General features: G+C 40.8%; 1 long non-coding RNA gene across 1 annotated transcript; it reads left to right on the forward strand.

Annotated features, from left to right (window-relative positions):
- The first annotated feature begins 17,647 nt into the window (after nt 1–17,647).
- LOC111219305 lies at nt 17,648–22,754 on the forward strand. The gene is made up of 3 exons (XR_002665013.1): nt 17,648–17,728; nt 18,062–19,898; nt 20,624–22,754. It is a non-coding gene; the product is annotated as an uncharacterized LOC111219305 (long non-coding RNA).
- The last annotated feature ends 486 nt before the right edge of the window (nt 22,755–23,240 follow it).

Genomic DNA, 23,240 nt, shown 5'->3' on the forward strand with positions numbered 1-23,240 from the left:
CCTGCTGGGTTGTGCTGTTCAGACCGTAGGATGCTCCATCTGTTATTATCAGAGCGGAGGACAACGGCAGTGTTTCATCTCCCATCCTTCACACTAAGGCTGCTGCACTCTGTGGCTCGGGTTTATAGTGAGAGGATTACAGCGGCTCTCTCTCTCCCTCGCTCTCTCTCTGTCCTCTCTCTGTCCCTCCTTTCATCTGGTGGGGGGTGGGGGTTGGGCGGGTGTTGGAAGGGGTAGCCTACAGTGTGTCGATTGCCTTGCCTTAATGCACTACCGCCCCACCGCACTTATCAATTAAACTTGTGATTCACTGTATGAAAAGCATTTGAGAGTGGTGACGAAAGTTTTCGCTGGCTGCTATTCACATTAGACACATTAGAGTCACCTGAGGAATTCACATGCTCATTCAAGTAGTTGTCTGTGGCTACAGGACTATCTTTTCATCCCCTTTATTTCATTTCTCCTTGTGTGTCAGAAGTAGCTCTAAACAACTCGCAGTTCTTTCGAGCCCACAATATATGTTAAATAGGCCTATCAGTAGGAGCTGGTCAGTAGTTTATTGCTACCTGATTCATACAACGAAATTACGGTGTTACCGAATATTCTTTTTTTTTCTTCAAGAAAATCAATATATCTCTTTGGTGTTTGTTTTGGTTTGTTTGATTTTTTATCAAAATCAAATAGGGTTTCAGCGATTAGTCGTCATAATCTACGACGTCAACTATGAACGCGTCAACGTCAATATTTTACGTTCTCATACTTACATTGATTTATTTGTGGCGACCAGTCACTATTAATCACCATATATTTATTTTCTAAATCATCCATGGTCACACTGCTTCTCTGTCCTCTGACCTGCTCTCTCTGCTCTCCGGGAGAGCAGCGTGAACACCATGACTCACACACACACACGTGCCCACACACACACACACACACACACAGACACACACACACACTCTGGAGTACTGGGAAACCAACAGTATTACCAAAAAAGACAAACACAGAGCAACAAGTTTGCAACAGTGTTTGGCCGTAGCCTTTATACCACTTGATGTGACGGAACGACGTGGCGAAGAGTGGTGAACTGAACCGGTCCTTTGTACTGCAGCAGGCTGGGGAGCTGTATACTGCTGACTTGTCTACTTACCTTGCACAATACAATACAGCTCAATTAAAAACCAGCATATTACAGATTAAGACATGGAAAATCAAAACTATTCAAAACTTAAAATGGTCAGAATCAAGGCAAAATAGAAACAAGACAACAAAAAATCAAATCAAACTTAGCAGTCATTTTGGTCTTTTAGTCCCTCTTTTTCTCTGAGATTCAGCCTGCTAAACATACAAATTTGTCCTGAATATTCGGCCTTCCAGCGCACACAGGATAGAACCACCCTCACCCCCCTGTTTTTCTTTACTCTTTGAAGTTTATGTTTTGTGGTGGAGAATGCTTAATAGTAATTCAAAGTGAATACTGTATTCGCTCTCCTTTGTTAAGGTGAGCCAAGCATTTGAAGTTTGGGGGATGGACCTCATTGGCAAAGTGGCAGAAACAGAGGCAGGCAATATGTATATATGTGTGATAATGGACTATTTGGTCAGAGGCATTTGCCCTACCTTGTAAAACAGCTGCGCATGTGGCAGACTGTATGGTGAAGTTTCTTTATCATTTCGGTGCCCCAAAAAGGATCCTCACCGACCAGGGACAAGAATTTGTGAATGAAGTTTGTTAAATGTCACAGCATGTTGCTATATAATTGTAAATGTATTTTGAGACTGTGTTTAAATGTTTGTGAAATGATCTCACAATCTCATATTTCTTTGCATTTGTAATGGAGCATTAAAAGTTTTTTGTTTGAAACAAAGGATAATGTGCTTGTGTTTCCAAATCTAAACAAGGAATGTGCAAAAGTCTGAGGATTGAGACTTTGTCAGCCTTTGTTCACCGTATCATCCACAGACAAATGGACTCATTGAAAACTCATTGAAAAACAAAATGGATCAATGCAGAGATAGCAGCTCTGTAATTATATGACTTTTACTGTGTATATCTTTTTGATACAATTAATGCTAACGCTAAGCCTACCTATTTATGTGATCATACTTTTTTGGGGGCGCTGAGCAAACTTGTAAGCCAGTATCCAGAGACGTGGGATATGTATCTGGACGCAGTGATGTTTCGGCTAAGGACCAAAAACGTGTCAAGACAAAGTTCTCCCAATTCTTCCTCCTGTTTGGGACAGAGGCCCGCCTCCCGAGTTAGGTTCCTTTAGGATTACAAGGTTGGGTTAGTGTAGAACATTACAGTTAATTCGCAGTTTGAATAACAATTTAAAAAATTTGCTTGTTGACAATCACTGTCAGTGTTTATTATATGCTATATGATAAATAAGTAATATGAACACTATATCAACATTTTGTGGCCAAGAAAATATGTTTATATTATTAACATTGTTTAAAATATGTTATTTTAGATATTCATTAATGAGGTCATGGTTAAAGGAGATGGTGTACTGGACAGCATATTGTTAAGTGTTAGTTTTTTTCTTCCTTATATTTTAATAGATGGGATGCAGCCAGTGTAACGTTCAGTATTTACTTTCTACCAACATTAGTAATCTGTATTCAAGTTTATTATGCAATGACTATACAAACAAAAATATAATTTTTGCAATTACTGTTATAGTCATCAGGATGATTTGAAATTGTATAGTTAGTCAAAATGGAGATAGGTTTGTCTCAGTCTTACAGTATAATGGGTCAACCCAAAATAAATGAAACTATTAAAACTATATTTTATAGATTTACATCACCATGGAGAACGGCCTTGATGAGGAGGTTGTGCCTGAGGCCATTTTCAATCTTGTACAGCATAATATAAGTGCTGCTCAAAACAGATAAAAGATATGCAAAACAGGCAGTTTTCAGGTAGGGGACATGGTGCTGCGCAAAAATATTTGTAGATCTCATTCTGAGAGAAGAAAGTGAGAAGCTCAAATGTGGTCTTCTTTGCCTGGAGAAGATCTGGAAGGCTCTCCAACTCTGTAGCCAGTGCACACCCATCCACATCAGCCTCTTCTCCACAGGTGAGTTTGTCTCCAAGAAGGTTACACTGGTTCCTCTGTGTCTGTGCATCAAGCTAGCTAAATTTGACAAGCACTCCAAAGTTGTATCTAACTCCCCCCAGAGACTGAAAGCGGTCTTCCAGAGATTGGATGCTACAGTCTACTTCAGCTTTAAAAAAAGGATACTTCCAGTCTCTTCAGTGCATCTGCTTGTGTCTCATCGGCTGCTTTGCAGGCAAAGTGCCTTTTTGTGGGCTGCAATCTCTTCTCCTTCAGCTCTGCCTCAGTGTTCATTTGTTCACAAATCTCTTTTGCTGAGACCTGTTCATCCTTGAAACCAGTTGTCTTGTAACCGTCTACATTTTCTTTGCTTTTCTTAATGAGGTCCACTGCAACATCAGGCTGTATGTTGGCTGACTGACTGCTTGCTTATGGTGTTGATTTAAAAAAAGAACGTCATACTAGACCACACAGCAAATTTGAAATCTAAAAAAATCTGATTTCTTCAGCAAGGGAGTGAGCCTCAACTTCCACTATGGAGTCATTAGCATTTTCTCTGACTTCTAACAAAGCTTCTCTCACCTTGTCTGCTTGATAGCGTAAGGGTTCAACACTGTTAACTAGGCTCTCCCATCAAGTTTCACTCCAGGACTTGAGTATGATGTTAACATAGTTCTGCAAGATGACCCACCTTTGAGGAGACCCTGAAAGAAGTCTGTAAACCTTTTCCACATTTCCCAAAAAAAAAGAAAAAAAAAAAGTGGCATCCCTGAATGGGATAGCCGAAGGGTTTTTACTTCAAGTGGTGACGTCAGGTGCGAGTTGCAGTGCATTACGAACTATGTAGTTTGCAGTGCCTCCAGTAGAGGGTGTCAGTCAGCGTGCTGTGTTCAATAGTGTGCCTTAAGGTAAGAAGTCTAGCCCCGTGTTTGACTGTTGTAGTGGATAATAGTGAGAGCCCTTTTGGTGTCCTGGTTGTAATCTTGCCCCCCGTTTTTATGAACTATGCATTTGTCTGTTAAAATAAAGACTGTCACTGTATTTTTCTAAAGGAGCAGTCTGATTATTTGACAGCTCTGACTTAGTGGCAGTGAATTCCTGCCACACCTTTTTGTAATCCTATATTCATTACAATATTTTACAGAAAATTGAGAAAATACAAAGGCTGCTGTGCTATTCACATAGGTGCCACATCAGCTGAAGTTGAAGCAGATGTTGAAAACTGATCTTCACCTTCAGTTGATTCATCGTTGCATGCAAAGGATGGACCCAAGATGAAAAAACAAAAGAATCTATGTTAGATGTAACGGGGGGGGGCTGAATGTGGAGTTTTTTTTTTTTCCTCCTCCTCCATGTCCTGAAACGCTGGCGATACACCTCTGGGACTAACTCATAGGCCTTCAGTACAGCAGGACAGGACACACTGCAACAGCAAAGTCTGTTCTGAATCTAATCAATTTCTAGCCTGCGTGATCCACTCAAACATGGAGAAAAAGCCACAAAAGGCACAAATTACTGACAATATCAGAAGACCCAGATGGCGAAGATGAACTTCCCTCTACTTGCAGGACATCCCCAGAAAGATTGCCTTCTCTGACTAATCCCGACCTATCCGTTTACAATGCTATCCTTGCCTGCTCTGTCTCACGCCACAACTGCTCAATTGCCACTTGCTTACTCTAATCCTCTCTAATTACCTCTCATCTCTCTAATTTCAACTTCTGTTTTTTTTTTTCATGAGACAACTAACAAAAGCAATTCCTTTTGCTGCTCAAAGGTTAGAGCAGCTCACCAGATCTCTCGTGTTTAGCAACCAGCACCACTTTCTCAAACAACTGCAGTCTAACCATAGCCTTTACATTTTCCTTGCGTCGTCTGTCACCAAGATCACTCACAATTTCATATTTTTCAGCAATTTTCAAAAAGCTGATCTTTAGTGCAATGAAACAAACTCCTCACTTGGAGCAGCAACAAAACCTTCTACCCCTGCCATCGTACGCTACATTTAAAAGGCCCAGCAGGAAGAACAGAATCAACAACCAGTGTCGCCCAGATCCACTAGTGCATCAAAAAAAGACAATGATAGTGTCTCCCCAAAATAATGTGGAAGTCCCCCTCTACCTAGCCTGCCTATCCAAAACTAGTCTATCTCACTGACCCCTAGTCTTCATGCAGTTTAGCGGTGGGACATTTAAACACTCAAACCAGTAGCCTGGTTAGGCCCCCAGCAAGCTGGGTACTCACCTGACAGCTCTGGATGTGTTCCCGAGACAACTGCTCTGTCCACACGACACACAAAAATAAAACTAAAAAAATAAACCAACAGGCCCAAATGAACCATGTTGCTACACCTATCAAGGGAACTCCACAAGTGAGGACACTAGTGGCCCACACAATCACTGGTGATAGTTCCCACCTGCATGTCTGGACTGAACTCCCCAGACTGAAACAACTAAACAGCCAAATCAACTTCCTATCCAAAATGCATCTCCCAAACACAAGTTGTGCCGAACGTACCCATCACTATACATCTCAGCCAAAACCTGTGCACCTTCAAACAAAACCCTAATAAATCAAAACTCCAAACCACAGGCTGGACGAGCCCTCACTAAAATAAACAGACAATAAATCTAGGAGGACAATTTAAACTAATAGTGGCATGTGTAATCTGTAAGATCAGCAGTGTGAGTGAGTGCATGAGTAAAGAAATGTCTGAATGCAATGTTGTATGGTGCAGCAACAGAAACAAGACAAACCAAATGCCAACCAAACCAAACATGTGCCTCAAGGAGGAGAGAAAACCAGAACTGAGTTCCAACATGGTTTTAAAAGCACTGGCACACAGGGCCCAGGTGTGCCAGGTCTGCTGATGAGCCCAGGTACTGACAACCCTTTACCACACCCACCTCTAGTACCTTTAAAAGAAACAACCACAAACAGGAAGCAACATGTACACAGGTGGAGAAAGTTGTCACATTAGGTATGAAAACGTGTGCCGTTTCACTCCAGTGTGTGCATATACTATATAAAGTGCTTCTTTGATAACATGTATATTTAGATTTTTGTGTGTTGGTAGGTGATAACTTGGGGGTTGTTAATGTATTAAAGGGGACATATTATGCAAAATGCACTTTACCATGGATTTCTAACATTAATGTGTGTCCCCGGCCTGTCTACAAACCCCCCAAACATGAGAAAAGTCCATCCTCTCCGTCTTTTGCTTGCTCCACCCTTCAGAAAATGTGTGCTCACACAGGCCAATTGGAGATTTTCCCTCGATGTCGTCATGTAGGGAAATAACACCTCCGCCAGGTGAGTGACACTCCCCGAGCTAGGTGTGTGTTCCGCCCTCTGAGTCCGTTTTGCAGCCGCTATCGTTTCTTCTCCCCGTTGAAGTCAGTAGACGCTCGGCGTCTACACTGTGTAAAGCTCTGTGGCGCTGCGGGGATGAATGAGAAGGAAGTCGTGTCGGTTACCTGTGATAAGTAGCTGATTCTGAACAAAAGATGAACGTGTTCTAGCGCATATTTAGTCAATGAAATGTACTCACAACAGTATATATTTGACCACTTATTTTGTTGACATTTTAGGGGAAGCTGAGCTTCCCTTGCAGTCTTAGAGCAATCGCCACTGGTTTACACATACAGTACATTGCCTTCAGGGAATATCTAGATAAGCGAGGGAGTTACAGGGAGTTACAGGGAATATGTGAAAGGGGATAGTATATAATACACATTTTTTGCATTTTATGCATGTAGTAGGCTATTTATTGCATTTACAAGCTTTTGACAACTAAATTTGCTTGTATGCAATGCATTTGTTATCGTTTTTGCTCTGCTTGCAACATTTGAGAAAATGTTGGTGTAACCTCTGTTTCCTCTGTTCAGGCCAGCACATCAAGTGCATCTATACAGCTTCCTGCAACAAGGGATGTTGCATGCCAGACTGACCCACTGGAGACGTGTACTGTAGGCACACAGTTATCCTTGAGGACGCTTCAGCCTCACATCAGAAGTACAGGTCTGTAGCCATCTGAAGTGCATCTACTTTTGATAAAATACTTTCACTTAAAACGTGATATTGTTCTGTGTTTATGTGTCACATTGCTAAAGTTTCTTTTATAAAAAAATATAATTGGTCACAGGTGTCCAGGCTACTGTGTCCTGCAAGGATTTTGGTGTTGGGGCATCCATTGCTACCTCTGCAGATCGTCTGTGTTTTTCATCAACACCTGTAAAGCGACCCTCTAAAAGAACTCGTCTGGACCTGGAGGAGGAGCAGGAGCAGGACGACGGTCCATTAGAGGGCAGCTCTTCAGTGGCAGCTTCCCAAGGGCTGCATCCTACCTATGACCGTGCAGACTCTGCTACAGCCTTGACAGAGTCAACAGTTTTGTCGTAAGTTACTCTAATGCACCTGTGTGATGATATGATGATGATATCATGACAGTGTGTGTGAAAATGATAGACTTATAGTGAGAGGGTGCCAGGTACACTCTTGAAGAGAACTCAACATGTTTAATTGCTCCTAATATGTTCCTTTTTTCTACAGAGACGACTCATCCCCTCCCGCCCACAAGATCAAAAAATACATTGTGTACGAGAACTGCATAATGGAGTTGTTTGTGTGTGTCCTGTTTGCACGCGGGTGTGTAATGTGCAGACCCGAAGGCTGCGGACTTTCTTGTCTGTGGAGCAGCGGTGCCCCCATTGTGAGTTCTTCAGACACTGGAATAGCCAGCCTGTCATAAGAAGCACTCAGCTGGGAGCATCCATCTTTCTGTAGCTGTATACTTGAGTGGAGCATCTTTCTTCAAAATTGAAAAGGTAATTGACGAACAACTACATTCCCTTTAGAGTCTCAATATGGCATGTAATAATGTTGTCTCTATTAAAGTTAATTCAGATGAAATTACAGGCGACATTACTACAAAAACCTTTTGTGTCCTTTTTATCTAACAGGTCTTCAAGGCAATGCAGCTGCAGGTATTCAAATATGACACGTTTCACCGGCATACCAGAACCTTCATCGAGCCAGCAGTCATTCACCATTGGAAAACATCACAGGATGAGATGCTGCAGCGGCTCAGTCAGGAGGACAAAGTAATAGTTGGTGGTGACATGAGGGCTGACTCTCCAGGTATATACAGTTGTTTGATATAGTTTGAGGTTAAAAGGAGAGTGACATTAAGAAAATGCCACACTACAATTAATAGGTATTTAATTGTGAGGAGTAATGCCAGGAATTTCACAATGTTTTAACAGGGCACTCTGCAAACCTCAAGAACAACACTATTGTGGATGTCCAGTTGGTTCAGATGAGTGAGAAGAAATCAAATTGCAACAAGATTATTCATTTAAATTTGTAATTCAATGTCCATTTGGTATTTTCTAAAACTATGTATTTATATTTTTTGCAGGGCGGCAGAGCAATGAGGTCGGTGGTAGCTACCATATGGAGAAAGAGAGCCTGAAGAGGAGCCTGGCACTGTTGGATGCACGTGGTGTGTCTCTTGACCCAGAAATCCAGAAGTTCCTCAGGAAGAGAAACATCACCCACTATTATGATGTCTGGCACATGGAGAAAGGTATATTTCCTAATTTTCATGTGCAAGTACTATTGTTAAGCCATAAAATCACATGATCTTACAAAATGCACATTGTAGCAATGGCCTATCCATCCACAGAGAAGTGGCTACTCCAAGTGCATTAGGCACAAAGCAGTATTCTGTATGATTGTACATACAGTTTGAGTAACATGAAAGATGCTTGGTGTGCTTATAGTTACAGTGTAAAACAGTGAGACTATTGGTACCTCATATTTATTGATTTTGAAATGCTGCACTTGATACACTCAGTTTAGATCTTTTTAATGAAAAGAAATGTATTTTGTATGCACTGTAGGAATTTCAAAGAAACTGGAGAAGATCAGCCAGACGAAAAACTGTGAAAAACTCCAGAAGTGAATGAGAAGCATAAAGAACCATATATAATGGACTGCAGCTTCCTCAACAACCAGGCCAGAGAGAGTGGCAAAGTGGACCTCAATCCTCAACCATGTCTAAGACATTCATACACACAAGGATCCTCTTTTCCCCCAGTGTCAACATCCACTGCGCCAGACAAGGGACAAGAATAAATGGCTTTCAGCAGGTGTGTTACTAATAAACAGACTAAAACCTCATCACACAACTCCTTTTATTATAGTTGGTGATCAGAAATATTGTAAAAAGGTAACCACATCTAGTGATTAAGTAGTTTTTAGTAACTGTCATTAATAATTATGACTGTATTGTATTTTAAAATGTTTTTTTTTATGGTTTTTAGCATCTCATGCCTTCTACAAGCTGGAGAAGGTGCTGACGAACAAAAGGACTCTGAAGGATGTCGCAAAACTGAGCCCCCACCACCGGACTTCACCTGTGGAAGCTTTCCACAGCATCATCCTTCATTTTGCCCCGAAGAATGTTGTCTTCCCATTTCTTGGAATGCTGTGCAGGTAAAGGAAGCTGTGGTTACTTAGAACTTGTGAGAGTGTGTAGGCTAAGGTTTCTGTCAACATTAACATCTTTGATTTTGTCTTTACTGTACCTCCAGACTCTACCTGGCTGCCATGTACTACAATGAAAATGCTGACCGACCACAAGCCCAAACAAAAGAAGGTGAACCACTGTTCAAGGTCCAATTTCCCAAGGCCATGAAGGGAGAATGCAGAGCTACACCAGTGAAGACTGAGACATTCTGTAAGTGTCACATTGTTTTATTTTTCAACCCAAAAATGTTTTGTACACACTATATCAAGTATTGCACGTACAGTTCCAACAACAACAAAATACAGTAAAGAAAAATCAACTTCATGAAAATGATAAAGATAAAGTGAGTAATGTCAGGAGGTAGTTAGAAACAGACTTTCAGTCAGTGTTTTGTAAACAAAAATTTGGTTTTGTCAAACAGGGTATTTGGCTGAGATGGTGGACCTCATATTTGAAAAAGTCTTTGTTGACCTGGGACCATACACAGAAGCTGCTTTGGCCATCCCCATCCCAGAGGACCTCACTGCACAGTTCGAGCGGCCTGAGAATGAGGAGGTCATATCCAGCTATGTGTCCCGGTTCACTCGTGGGGCAGTCTAATACCCACATAGTGGCCTGTGGCGTCAGGAAACTCCATGCAGGTTCGTAGGACCAGGCAGGCTGGAATGATGACCCGGATTCTGTGACCAAGGAAACCCCAGCACCATCTCACAAAGTTCCTATAGGCTAGATACCTGTACCGACTAAAACAATTGGACAGGGCATTTAGTCTTGCAGACATCTATACGATCTATGGTGTGTCTCACAATTTTTTATATGGATTCAGTGAATCCCACTGTTTTTTTATTATCACTGATTATAAGTGCCTTATTTGATGTAAATAAATGCTTGATCGTTTCTAAAGAAATGACTCCTCTGAATTCATATATTATATGCACACTATCTGCTGATAGGAAAACTTTACAAATCAAAGAGCAGCTAAACCAATTTGAGGGTGTGTTACTCCATTTGTGGTGTGTTATTACCATTGTAAAATTATGTGCACTGAAGTAAAACAAGACTGCCTAACATCTTTTATTTAGATTGAAACTATATGTTTTTACAAAGAAGCAAAACGTACTGGTGTATTCCTCTCAACCATAAAGTACCATAGTCAGCGCAGTATATGTTGCAGGCATTCTGGAGGGAGTACACATTGAGGCAGAGCGGCTCCAAACCAGGACGGTGTACCATACATGGTAATTCTTCCTCGATCTCCCATAGCTGTCTGGTAACCTACAGTGAATTACAAATGGTAAATGTCGTGGTATCTTATAAACGTAACGTAATCAAAACAAATTCATGATTAGTTTGTCTCTTGAGAATGTTACCTGTGGTATCTCAATGCAGCAGATATTCTCAGCCTCTGTGGGCATGGTTGCACAGGTTCCACAGGAGCACCTATCCAAAACAGAGAAAAATGGTAACATTCACCAGAATATAAAGCTTATGAAATTCAAAAATTGACAGACAGTGGAGCTAAGGTGGGTAAGAAGTAAGCCTGGCTAAATATTACATAGGTCATTTATAACATGTCACTTTATTGCATATAATGTGGAGCTTGTGAACAGTGGAGTGTAGAAAACACTGCACAGCCTCTTCTTTGACTAAAGATTGTTGTTGCTGATAGACATTTTTATGCTGAATTACAGCGGTGTAAGTGCATTGTAATACAAAAAATAAATTATTATATAAAGGAAGATATTATGATGAGCTCTGCTCAAAACATGCAGAAAAAGTAACAAAATAAAACTGATTTACTTTGTCAGCATCTATTAAAATATCTTACAAGTCTCGACACTGAACACCTGTAGCAGTCCTCAGACAACAAACATTTCTGTAGACTGTAAAAGTATATCTAAGGAGGCATGACAGATAACTACATTCAACAATTCAAAATAGTTCTCATTTACCAAAAGAGCTCCCAGTAATGACAAGGCGGGAGACAGTAACGGTTAGCATTAGCTACCTAGCTACATGTTAGTAACTGTGTACCAACACACATCAACAAACTAAAAATGTTATGTCAAAATACACAAAATTGGTTACTAACCATTCAGAAACGTCCTGCTGCAGTTGTAGAGTTTGAACTTCAGGAGCCTCTCCCTCTGGGTCAGATTCTGGATCAAATTGGTACGGTTGAACCAAAGCGCTTCTGATGCCAGTGTTACACACTGAATGCAGACACTGGTGAGCCAGGTGCAAGATGATTTTATTTTTACTCAGAAATGCTGCAACTGCAACCAAACAGAAAGACAGTCTGTGAGTTTTCAATCATGCTGCTGCAACTATGACTGTCTTTGATATGACTGAGCGGACTTCCTTTAACGAAGGTTTACAGCGTCACTCATTCAGATTACAAGAGAAGTAGTATAACTAAGCAAACTTAAACTGAAATCAGGTGAGTTTTCTCCCATTTACAAAAGTATTAAAATAATAATAATCAGAAAAATAATGGTGGGGGGGCAAGTTAATAACATAAACTAATCTAAACACAATTCTGGAAACAATCTTAACTCATGAAATGTCCAGGGTGCCACCCCAGCCATATTGCCGGTCACCGTAAACATTACAGCATGGTGCGAGAAGCCCGAGACGCATTCCCCTCCGGAGAGGGGCGTGGTCAGGCACAACTCATTTGCATTTAAAGCTACAGACACAGAAACAGGCTGTTATGAGCAGGGCTGAAACAGAGGGGTTTATAGGCATGCTAAAATACAGGATCGGAGTGGCTTTTTAGGAGGAAACTTCAAAAACATGTTTTGGGGACCTCTGAGACTTATTTAAACTTGTTGAAAAGGAAAATAATATGTTCCCTTTACATTTCTTCTTCTATTTGTTATTGTTTGCTCACATATTCACAAGACTCACATAGACAAAATATTTAACTTATGGTTGAATTTACTGTTGCTTCTGTAATCTTGGTTTGTGACAGAGAGAAGACGAGTTATTAACAGTAATGCATCCTGGGTAACATAGGGCTACTGATGTATAATTGTGCACTTAGTTGCACATGTCCTTAGACTATGGAAATGGATGGAAAAGCAGCATCAAATCCTTTTGAATTTAGGCCATACTTTAGGCTATTTTAGGCTTCTCATCAAGAAGTTAGGAGAAATTAATTGTGGGTGGATATGGGTAACCTTGTCACAATAAATCACATTTGTGCATCACATTTATACGAATTACATTTATGATATACCAATGCTTTTTTTTGACATAAGCAAATTCATCCTCTGATGGTACCTTCATATCATTGGGTGTGTGTGTGTGTGTGACATACGGTTGATCCCGTCCCATACAGCTGACATGGTGCAGCTCAAGGACAACTGGCCCAGTCCAGAATGGTCTGCCTGTTATCTCTGAAATGCCCCTAACTGTGTTGTCACATAGCTTTTACTCACAGATTTCATTTCATGTTATCAGTTTTATTGTTTATTTACAGTGTGGCCAACCATCTCAGTACTGTTTACTGAACTGCCAAGTTCCTGTCTTAGCCATATACTTTGATGGCCATAGTGACCTATGACCTGAGTTCCACCTCTCCAGATGCACAATAGCACATCTGACGCATATCTGACGCACATCCTCCACTCACCATTTTACCATGGCTGGGGTCATGACGTAGAGGTTCTAGCGTTCCTGTTTTGGCTGGCAAGTGCAACCTCTTACTGTGTTGTCTCCAGAGCATTTGGCATCCCACATTCTACAGTGAATGATATCATCCACAGAATTGCACACAAAATCATCAGCCTCAAAAACAGGGACATCTTCTTTCCTTCACCTGATAATCTTCAGATAACTGCTGCTGGCTTTGAACGTCTGGCTGGATTCTCCAGGGTTTTGGGCAGCATTGATGGCTCCCATGTAAGGATCAAGCCCCCAAGTGCAGATGCTCAGGGCTATTTTAACAGGAAATTATTTTATTCTGTTCAAATGCAAGCCGTGTGTGACCACCAGTGTCAGTTCTTGGACATATTTGTGGGATACCCAGGCTCTGTCCATGACAACAGAGTTCTTAAAATTAGTGCTCTGTCCACATATTGTACCCACCTGAAGCTTTTCCAGTATAGGGGAAGGTGGATATCCTTGCATTTCACAACCTATTGCACTCATCACACCTTACAGGGAGCCAGTGAGTAATGCAGATGCAGCAAGGTTTAACAGGCACCATGCAAAAGCCCGTTCTGTGATTGAGAGGGCATTTGGCATCATGAAGACCAGGTGGCCATCCATATTTTTCAAGGCTCTGGAAATGCACCCTGCTTTTGCAGTTAAGGTTGTTGCTTATTGTGCCATTCTGCACAATTTCTGGCTCAGAAATGGAGACACACTCAAGCCTGTGGAAGAGGCAATGGGCCCAGATGACATTCAGCGCCAAACGACGCTCCTCCACCTCTTCAGGACCACGACTATTATTAAGCAGACACGGTAAAAGTCAAAACTCATTCACAACATACGTTTTTTTTTGTTCAATAATCATTTCATGTAAATAGTTTAAACTGTTTTAATGAAAACTATTACTAATAATATATCCTTTAATCTGTACTGAAACAATGTTAAACCCATATGTTACAGAAATATTTATGTTAGAATTTCCTTTGTAGATATTAGTTCTTATCAGTCAGCGCTCATGCATTATTGATCAACAATTTTATTATTAGTGAAAACAAACAAATTTCTTTCTGGTGTTTTTTCTTTTTACATTTTCTCAACGATTTTTTTCAAGCAGAGTTAGCAGTCTCTCCTCCCTGGCTCTTTCCTCTGCTCTTTTCTCTTCCCTCTCCAGCAGTTCCAAAATAGGATCACATTGTTACCTTTTTTATTGGCCCTGGCTCCTCTGACCCTGATGACACACTCCCTGCCTCTGGAGTCTGATACCAAAACAGAATGGTTCGCCCCCCAGGATGAGGCAATGAGGCATGGAGGCTGAATTAATGACCTGCCACCTATTGCCTCGTATATGAGGGAGAACCATGGAGAATCCATGTAGCAGCAGTGGGCTCCCCTGATTCAGTGCCACTCCCTGACAGCGGCTTCCTGAGCTCCTGCACACATTGCAATTAAAATAAATATCTGTAGTGCACAATTCATGATGTAGTGTTCATTTCAAACTCTAGATACACAGAGAGCAGTAACTGTGATATTTCATTCATGTTATTATTACACAGTGTTATAGTTAAATACAATGAATACAAACCTTGTATGTCTTTTTTTACCCACTTTTTGGCTGCTCGAGCAGGACTCACCACATCACCAAGTCCCATCTCTTTTGCATTGTGGGATGTGACAAGTCCACTATATAGGTGTAACCCTTGTCCCATGTAGCTATGTAAATTTATCTGGAATGGTGGAGTACAATGGGACAGGGCCTGAGTTTGTTATTGATCTGTTAGGTATAATAGTTCTGTTCCACCAAATTAATAAGGACACCACACAACTGTTGTTTTAAATGCAATAATCCCTAACAGGTATTTATTTATAAAAGAAATAGGATAAAATAAAATTTGGTAATCCGGTTTTGTGGACATAAAATATATTGAAAAATACACGAGAGGTTATAAAATGTACAAAATTAAATCTCTGGTATCTGTAATTTTAGACCTTTTCTTTTTACTTTTTTCTTTTAAACACCTGTGTTCTTACACCTTTAAGCTAACAAAAATACCTTTTAATTTCCCTTAAACAACATTAGTTACCTTTCAAATACCCTTTTTACAAAAACTTAGTTACCTTTCAAATACCTTTGTAGTAGAAAATTAGTTACCTTTCAAATACCTGTTCAATAAACCACAGTTTGCATGAATTATAATTAACAGAATCACAATTAACATACCTGTAGGCCCCACAAACACACACACACACACACACACACACAGAGTCACTCTTTAACCATGTCCCAGAAAATATGATATTTAACCCTGTTGCAGGCCTGATTCTTGCAGCTGGGGTGCGGTGAGACCTAAAACTTATATGGCCACTTCACTCAGAACTGAGCAGAAACAAAAAAAAAACAGCGTGCATACCAGTTTAGTTATTACTCACGGATCCAAAAACGAGTTGTTAGTTAGGGATAGCAGGGGAAACAGGGCGATGGCAGTCACAGGGGCAATGGCAGTCATAATTTGAGCAGTTAGTATACAGAAGCGAAGAATCTCATGAAGAAAATAGCAGGGACCGTCCACTGGGAAGACCACTCCAACCTCTCTCTCTCGAGCTCCAGGGGCCAACCTGCAGGGTGACACCTGGAGAGAGTGGGATTGATGTTCTCGGGCAGAGGGGATGTTTAGTAGATTTGGAGTACCCAAAGTCATTCACACTGACCAGGGCAGAAACTTGAGTCCTGTGTGTTGCCGAGTCATGTGTGAAAAACTGGGGTCCCACAAGACCCCTCCACCCAGCGATGAGGTGGTCGAGAACTTTAACTGCACACTAGCAACACAACTGGCCATGGTGACTGCTAAACACCAATGGGACTGTGATAACCATGTCCCCCTTGTGTTAATGGCGTGCTGATCAGGGGCCAAGACACTTCCTGTTCCCCTGCTCTCCACTGTTAGGCAGGGAGATCTGGACTCCAGCAGACATGATGGAGGGCAAGCCCCCTGACAGCCCTGTGGACCTCCAGGACCCGGTATGCTTAGAAAGGCTCCAGAACCGTTTGGAGACTGCTCACAAGTTCGCCAGAGGCCAACTGAAGAGTGCAGGGGCAAGACAGAAGTGGAACTATGACATGCATGGCCAGAGGATGACATTCTGAAGAGCTGGTCTGGGTGTATAACTCCCAGAGAAAGAAGTGCAGGTGTCCTAAACTCAACATTAAGTGGTTAGGACCATGCAGGATCCTCCAGAGACTAGGGTTCTCTGTTGACTGTTGAGTCACTGTTCTCACCAGTTGTGTGAACATGTTCTGTGACCATCAGAAGCAGCAGCAGATAAAGAATGGAGTGACTTGAAAAACAGCCTTTAGAGTTGTAGCACTATTTCCTCATAATTCAACAGTCTCCCACAGTAGATGAATCAGTAATAAATAATCCTTAGTTGCAGCCGAGTCCCTGCCAGTCTGTCTACTGTTGGATCACTGTTCTGACCAGCAGTTATGTTCCAGAGTCAATCTGTGTAATGACCATCAGAAGCAGCGGCAGATGAAGACCAGAGTGACTGTGACATATGTCTCCCATTGTAATAAAAATATCAATACTTGCAGCTCTAATTTGTTTTTTTTATGTGGCACCCATCATAATCTGACACCCCACCCCCCGCACCAGTGGGAGAGGGAACTTTCAGTGTAGTGCCACAGAAAATATTACAGCCAGTGTTGTGCCTGAACGGCGTTCAATGAACACGTTCGTATTTTTAGTGAACGTTGAACTGAACGAATCAGCTTACAAATGATGAACTTCATCGAGAGTGAACGCCGCTCACGTTTTACGACAGTTATGGCTCACGTTTTACGACAGTTTTACGGCACACCGCATAACGTCTCCATAGCCACAGTCCAGTTTAGTGGTCCAGACGGTACCGACTCATCTACTACTGATAACGCCAGTTGAAGCAGTTATATGAACAAACAAGTGAAGACCCAGACGGATTATATTTATATACGGATTTTATGTCTGAGATTCTTCAGTGGTGTACAGTAATTCATTTAGTTTGGGAGTGGCAATGATATGGGGCTGGTGATGGATGGGTTGAAGGAGGTTCTAAAAAGAATAGCGGCCTTTATTTATTAAAAAAAAGCAACTAGTTCGTTTTTGGATCTGTGAACTTAGTTCAAAATTTTATGAACTATGGACGTGAACTAGTTCATTTTAATCCGTATGAACTAAACTTTGAACTAGTTCTTTTAAGTATGAACTGGCACAACACTAGTTACAGCCCTGGTGTTTACTGCCCAGTTCTTTTATTATGCAAAAAACGCATTTTAAGTGATGAAGTGAGTACTGTGGAGCAGATGAAATAATGCTTTTATTCTGAAAAAGTCTTACCGGATGCGTGTTCTCTCTGATGAAACCATGGATGTAATAACACAAACACAGCTCGGTGATACATGTAGCAGTGGTGGACAGACTGACCTCTCACTACAACTGTTGTAAGTACATCATTCAATCATCAGTGCCAAGGCCTGTGTGTTAAATTTATCTTTAAACAGCATTAAAATGCCAACAGCTGACTCTGAAAACCTGTGTTGTTCATGGAAGCTTATCTAGCAGCTTATGGTAACGCTAGCTTAAATATGTCAGCATCGTAAATCATCATGGAATAATTGAACTGTGAAGTATGTCGTTTATTTAACTTGTAGTTGAACGCCGCAGCTTTGTGAGTTAGGTCCCTCACGGTGCTTGTGACGCTAGATTAAATTTAATACAGAACCTCCACATGCAAATCAGTGTTGGAGTTGCAGATATATTTGTTTCTATCGTAGAGACCAACAGTGAATCTGGACTCCCCCACCCCTGACTCTGCTCGCCGGTGGATACAACGGGAAACACCATAAAGAGAAATATCTTCTGCTCTGAAGACACTCAATAACAGCTGCAGAGGAAGCTCCTCAGTTATTGGTTGAAAGCTGGGATTGTCTTCCAGTATGAGCGAATTAACAGACTTTCTCAGAGGCCAAATAGTTGGTGCCCAGGTGGCAGGTCTGTCTGTCAGAGAAACTGCCCAGTTATGTGATGTGTCAGGTCGCACTGTCCTCAAAGTCATGAGTGTTTACAACATGCACGGAGACATGGCATTAGCAAAGAAGAACAGCAGGCGCAAGCCAAAGAGTAAAACGAAGAGGGCAAAAGCTGAAGTTACTGAAGGAGCTGCTACCGGGAAACCACTGTCTGACTCTGAGAGGGACACACCAAGACCTGAAGAGAGTGAGACACCTGAGTCTCAGACCAGAGACAAGGAATAACGCTTCAGACTTTCTGCTACATCTAGACTGGTTCATGTTTGCGTAAAGCATGCTTTCTTTTAACCCACAATTTTACTTACTTTGAAGAAGTTTCATTTATGTTTTTAGGTTTAAAACATTTTTTGTCAGAATTGAAAATGTAGATAGATAGATTCTTTATTGTCATTGCTTCGAAATACACAACGAGATCAAGTTTGGCAGCATTTATTAAAATAAATCATTAAAATATATAAGTATATGATAAAATAAGATATGCATATGATATAACGAAACTGTCAGTATTGCACAGTTATAGCAGGAACAGTTCATGAGGCAATGTACATGGAATATAAATCTATTCTGTCAGCAGGCTTTCAGCAAGCTTTCTTGATCAGTAACTTTAGTTTAAACCAGTGCTTTTCTCTGTGAGGGTGCAGCTAGCAAAAGTTTTTGTCCAACTTGTTGTTGAGGGGGAAACACTAATGGAAAATAATATGATGTCGTGGTAATTTTTTCCTTTAACTGAGAAAGAATTGAGGATGAGGAGAAGCCTGAAAGGGGGTGAGAATGACTCAGAGAGAAGTAAAGGTGTTAAAGTCAACCTGTTTTGTTAATTCAAAATCACAAATGTTTCTGTGTTTGTGTTATTGATGGAAGTGTATTGTGCAATGATTTCAATAAGAGACAACTTTTTCTTCTCTGTTTCTGTCTTCCATCCTTTTCCTGTGTTGAGTCACTGTTCTCACCAGTTGTGTAAACATGTTCTGTGACCATCAGAAGCAGCAGCAGATAAAGAATGGAGTGACCTTAAAAACAGCCGTGAGAGTTGTAGCACTATTTCCTCCTAATTCAACAGTCTCCCACAGTAGATGAATCAGTAATAAATAATCCTTAGTTGCAGCTGAGTCCCTGCCAGTCTGTCTTCTGTTGGATCACTGTTTAGTCAATCTGTGTAATGACCATCAGAAGCCGTGGCAGATGAAGAGCAGAGTGGCTGTGAAAAATGTAAAGCTGTTTCTTTATAACTGATAAGTCTCCCATTCGTAATTATTCAATAATAAATATCAATACTTGCAGCTCTAATTTGTTTTTTCCATGTGGTGTCATAGTCTGACATCCCACCCCACCCTGCACCAGTGAGAGGGAACCTTCAGAGTAGTGCCACAGAAAGTATTACAACAATGATGTTTACTGCTCAGTTCTTTTACTATGCAAAAATCGCCATTTCAGTGATGAAGTGAGCTCTGTGGAGCAGATGACATAACGCTTTTATTCTGAAAATGTCTTACCGGATGCGTGTTCTCCCTGATGAAACACAAACACAGCTCGGTGATACATGTAGCAGTGGTGGACAGACTGACCTCTCACTACAACTGTTGTAAGTAGATCACTCAATCATCAGTGCCAATGCGTGTGTGTTAAATTTCTCTTTAAACAACATTAAAATGCCAACAGCTGACTCTGAAAACCTGTGTTGTTCATGAAAGCTAATCTAGCATCTTGCTACCTGGCTAGGCTAAATTACAGCATCGAAAATGAACGTGGCATCAAGTTGACTGTCAACAAAAACCTAACCTGAGGCTAATGAGTGCGTTTTCTAAACGTGTGTTAAACAGGGGGTGTGGATGGGGGGTTTGGACATCAGTAGACACTGTTAATTGTTAATTGTAACAGTGAAAATAATAGAGGTTTTACCCAGAGGTAATGGTGTTATATCTGCTGTTAATCGTTAATTGTTATAGTGTAAATAATCATACTAATACCCATAGATACTAGTGTTATCAATACAAATAAATAATAATGATAATAATGAGTGTTGTAGTGGCAGATCTGGATTCTGCTGCTCCAAAAACAGAGATACCTGTAGAATGAGGACAGAGAGGAGAAGCGCAAACTATGGGAAAGAAGAAATACAAAGTTGGCATGAAGTAGTACAATATAAATTGAGATAGTGCTCAGTGCATCATGGGAACCCCCCAGCAGTCTAGGTCTATAGCGGCATAACTAATTTAGAGCATTTACCTTAGCATATAGGTGGGTGTTGGCGTTTGAAACATATAATTTGATTTTTTTTCTAATTGCATCTTTTTCTATCCTGTATAGACACAGTGCAGCTGAGCCGTTGATCAGTGGATCTTTCCTGACCCTGGATCTCTCTGCCCATGTGTACACAATAATGGAAACACTGTATGACAGAGGGCTCTGGATCTCCTAGTTGCAGTCATTACAGAGCCTGCTACCTGTTGGCTCCAAAAAAAACACTTTTAATAGAAGTGTTGAAAGCAATATGAGTGACTTAACAGAGTTTGAAAGATGCCAAATAGTTGCTGCACGACTTTCTGGTGCATCTGTCACAAAAACTGCACAGCTGTTTAATGTGGCCAGGGGAACAGTCTCCAGAGTTATGACTGTATATATCAAACATGGACGAACAGCATCAGCAAAGAAGAACAGTGGGCGCAAGTCAAAGCTCACCGAAAAGGACAGACAAACACTTCTCAGGATAGTTGATGAACACCCTGAGTATACAGCCTCTAAGATAACCTCTGAGTTGAACAGACACCTGTCTCACACCGTGTCAGTAAAAACTGTTCGACGCGAGCTTCACAAAGCTGGTATTTTTAGAGGAGCAGGCAATCGGAAATCAGAGACTGAGACTGATGGAAAGAACACTAAACCTGAACGTGACACACAAAAACCCAGTGAAGAGAGCACAAGACCCGAAATGCAAACAGATGTCAAAGAGTGTGGTACACAACAGCCTGTGGGAGACAAAATAATATCTGAACCCCAGGTTAGTGTGGAAGAGTCCAACACAGAAATATCTGAAGATAGGATATGACCTGAGCTCATGTCAGCAAAGAAGAGCACAGCAAACAAGCCTGGCGACGAAAGAACAGGAGCTGAACCTCAGACCAGGGGAAAGTAATTACACTGCCTGATGTGTTGTACTTCAGCCTCTCTACAGCATCTAGATTGATCATGTGAGGGGAAAACCACAGAATGCCTTCATCCCTTAATGTCTTCAACTATCAGATATGCTCATGGATTTTTAATAACATTTGAGTTTCTAGATTTGATTATTTATTTGGCATGAATGCATCATAGTGCAGTATTGAGGTTTTTTCATTTTTCCTGGTTTACAAGCAAACATTATGACTTCACTTTAGACTGTTGTGAATTAGCCAAAATAATTGACCACAGCTCTACTGCAGATGTTCAACAGTATTTTATGTTATCGTTTAATGTGAAACACTCAAGTCTGTAAACAGAACCAACTGCAAAATTCAGGGTTCGTTTCTAATTTGTAGACCAATGTCATACTGAGATAGCACTGCTATTTTTCACCATATCTGATTATGTGAGTGGTGCTGTAAAGCAAAGCCTTTTTGAGGTTATACGTATCAGATCTTGTGTAATGGTTTGAAACCAAGTGGTAACTACAATCCCGTAAGAGCCTTAAAATATACAGTAGTTACACTGCTGCCTCAAAAGGTCATACTGCATTGAAGTCAACATAAAGCCCTCTGTTCACAGTTGAAAACCTTCATATTGTGTCTTCTAACAGGCTTTGGTATTCAAAAACACAATATATCATGTTTAATTATGGCGATATTAAGGCTTGAAGAGAAGTGTGTGTTTTGAGGCTCGTTTCAAATGTTTCAAAGATTTCAGAATGCACCTTCAGAAAACTGGGAGAGTGCAGATGTGGCACTTCTGTCTACCCTTTATAAAAGGTAAAATGCGTCATTCATCTGTACATATTTATTCTGCTGCAGATGTATGATGATAACTGATGACTCCACCATCATGTATTGAATCTAAATGATCAAATCCCCACCAAGCTTTTCTTTGTCTACTAAGTTTATCACTTTTGTATAGCTTGCATGTACATAGCTGTTGCAGGGATGGGAGTGGGACGCAGCGCATCAGACAGCACATGTGATGATTGTACTGCATATTTAAACAATACACTAAAAACTATTAAAGTTGTCTGTACTTTCAAAACCACATCAGCTAACAAAGGATAATGATGATGGTCATTGCTGTGTAATACACCATGCACTCGCTAAGTATATCTTTTTCAAAGTATATGTCTTTTTCAAAGGGTGAATACTAACAAGTGGTTTCAAATGATTTCATAAAATCCTGCTGAATCTTGTTTGAGAAGTCTTGAGCCAGAGAGTTGTTCCTGTGTTTGTATGAGCATTCAATAAATCATACAGCTATAATTACCATCCACTGCAGTCCTGCAGCAGGTTCCTTGTAAACAACCTGTCCCTTTAGGTCCAATGAACTGTGGTTTAAAATGATGATGTGTTCCTGTGGGGGTCTATGGGCACTGCACAAGTGACTGGTTAGAAGCAACATGTGCCCATGAACCGTATGAATTGTAACATAACATCACTCTGTAAATGGGTCTGTTGTGAATAGAGTTCCATCAGATGTATTCAGGTGACTGAGGTCTTAATGATTCTAATATTTTATCCACTCCATTTATATCATTGAAGGTAGACTATTAGGAAAACCTCTCAGTATAATACATTGCAGTTCAATCGCACCACCTGCCTCCAGAAGTAACCATAAAGTTGATGAACACCTATCTCAAAGAGTTTAAACAAAAACTGACCATTAACCTTCATGAAATGCCTGGATTTATTTCAGGGCTGTTTGTTTTAGACACCATTAGTTTTAGCTAATATCCTGTAACTGGGTTTAA

Source organism: Seriola dumerili, unplaced genomic scaffold (genome assembly GCF_002260705.1).
Source record: "Seriola dumerili isolate Sdu_G_001 unplaced genomic scaffold, Sdu_1.0 BDQW01000056.1, whole genome shotgun sequence".
In the NCBI taxonomy this organism is placed as follows: Eukaryota; Metazoa; Chordata; class Actinopteri; order Carangiformes; family Carangidae; genus Seriola; species Seriola dumerili.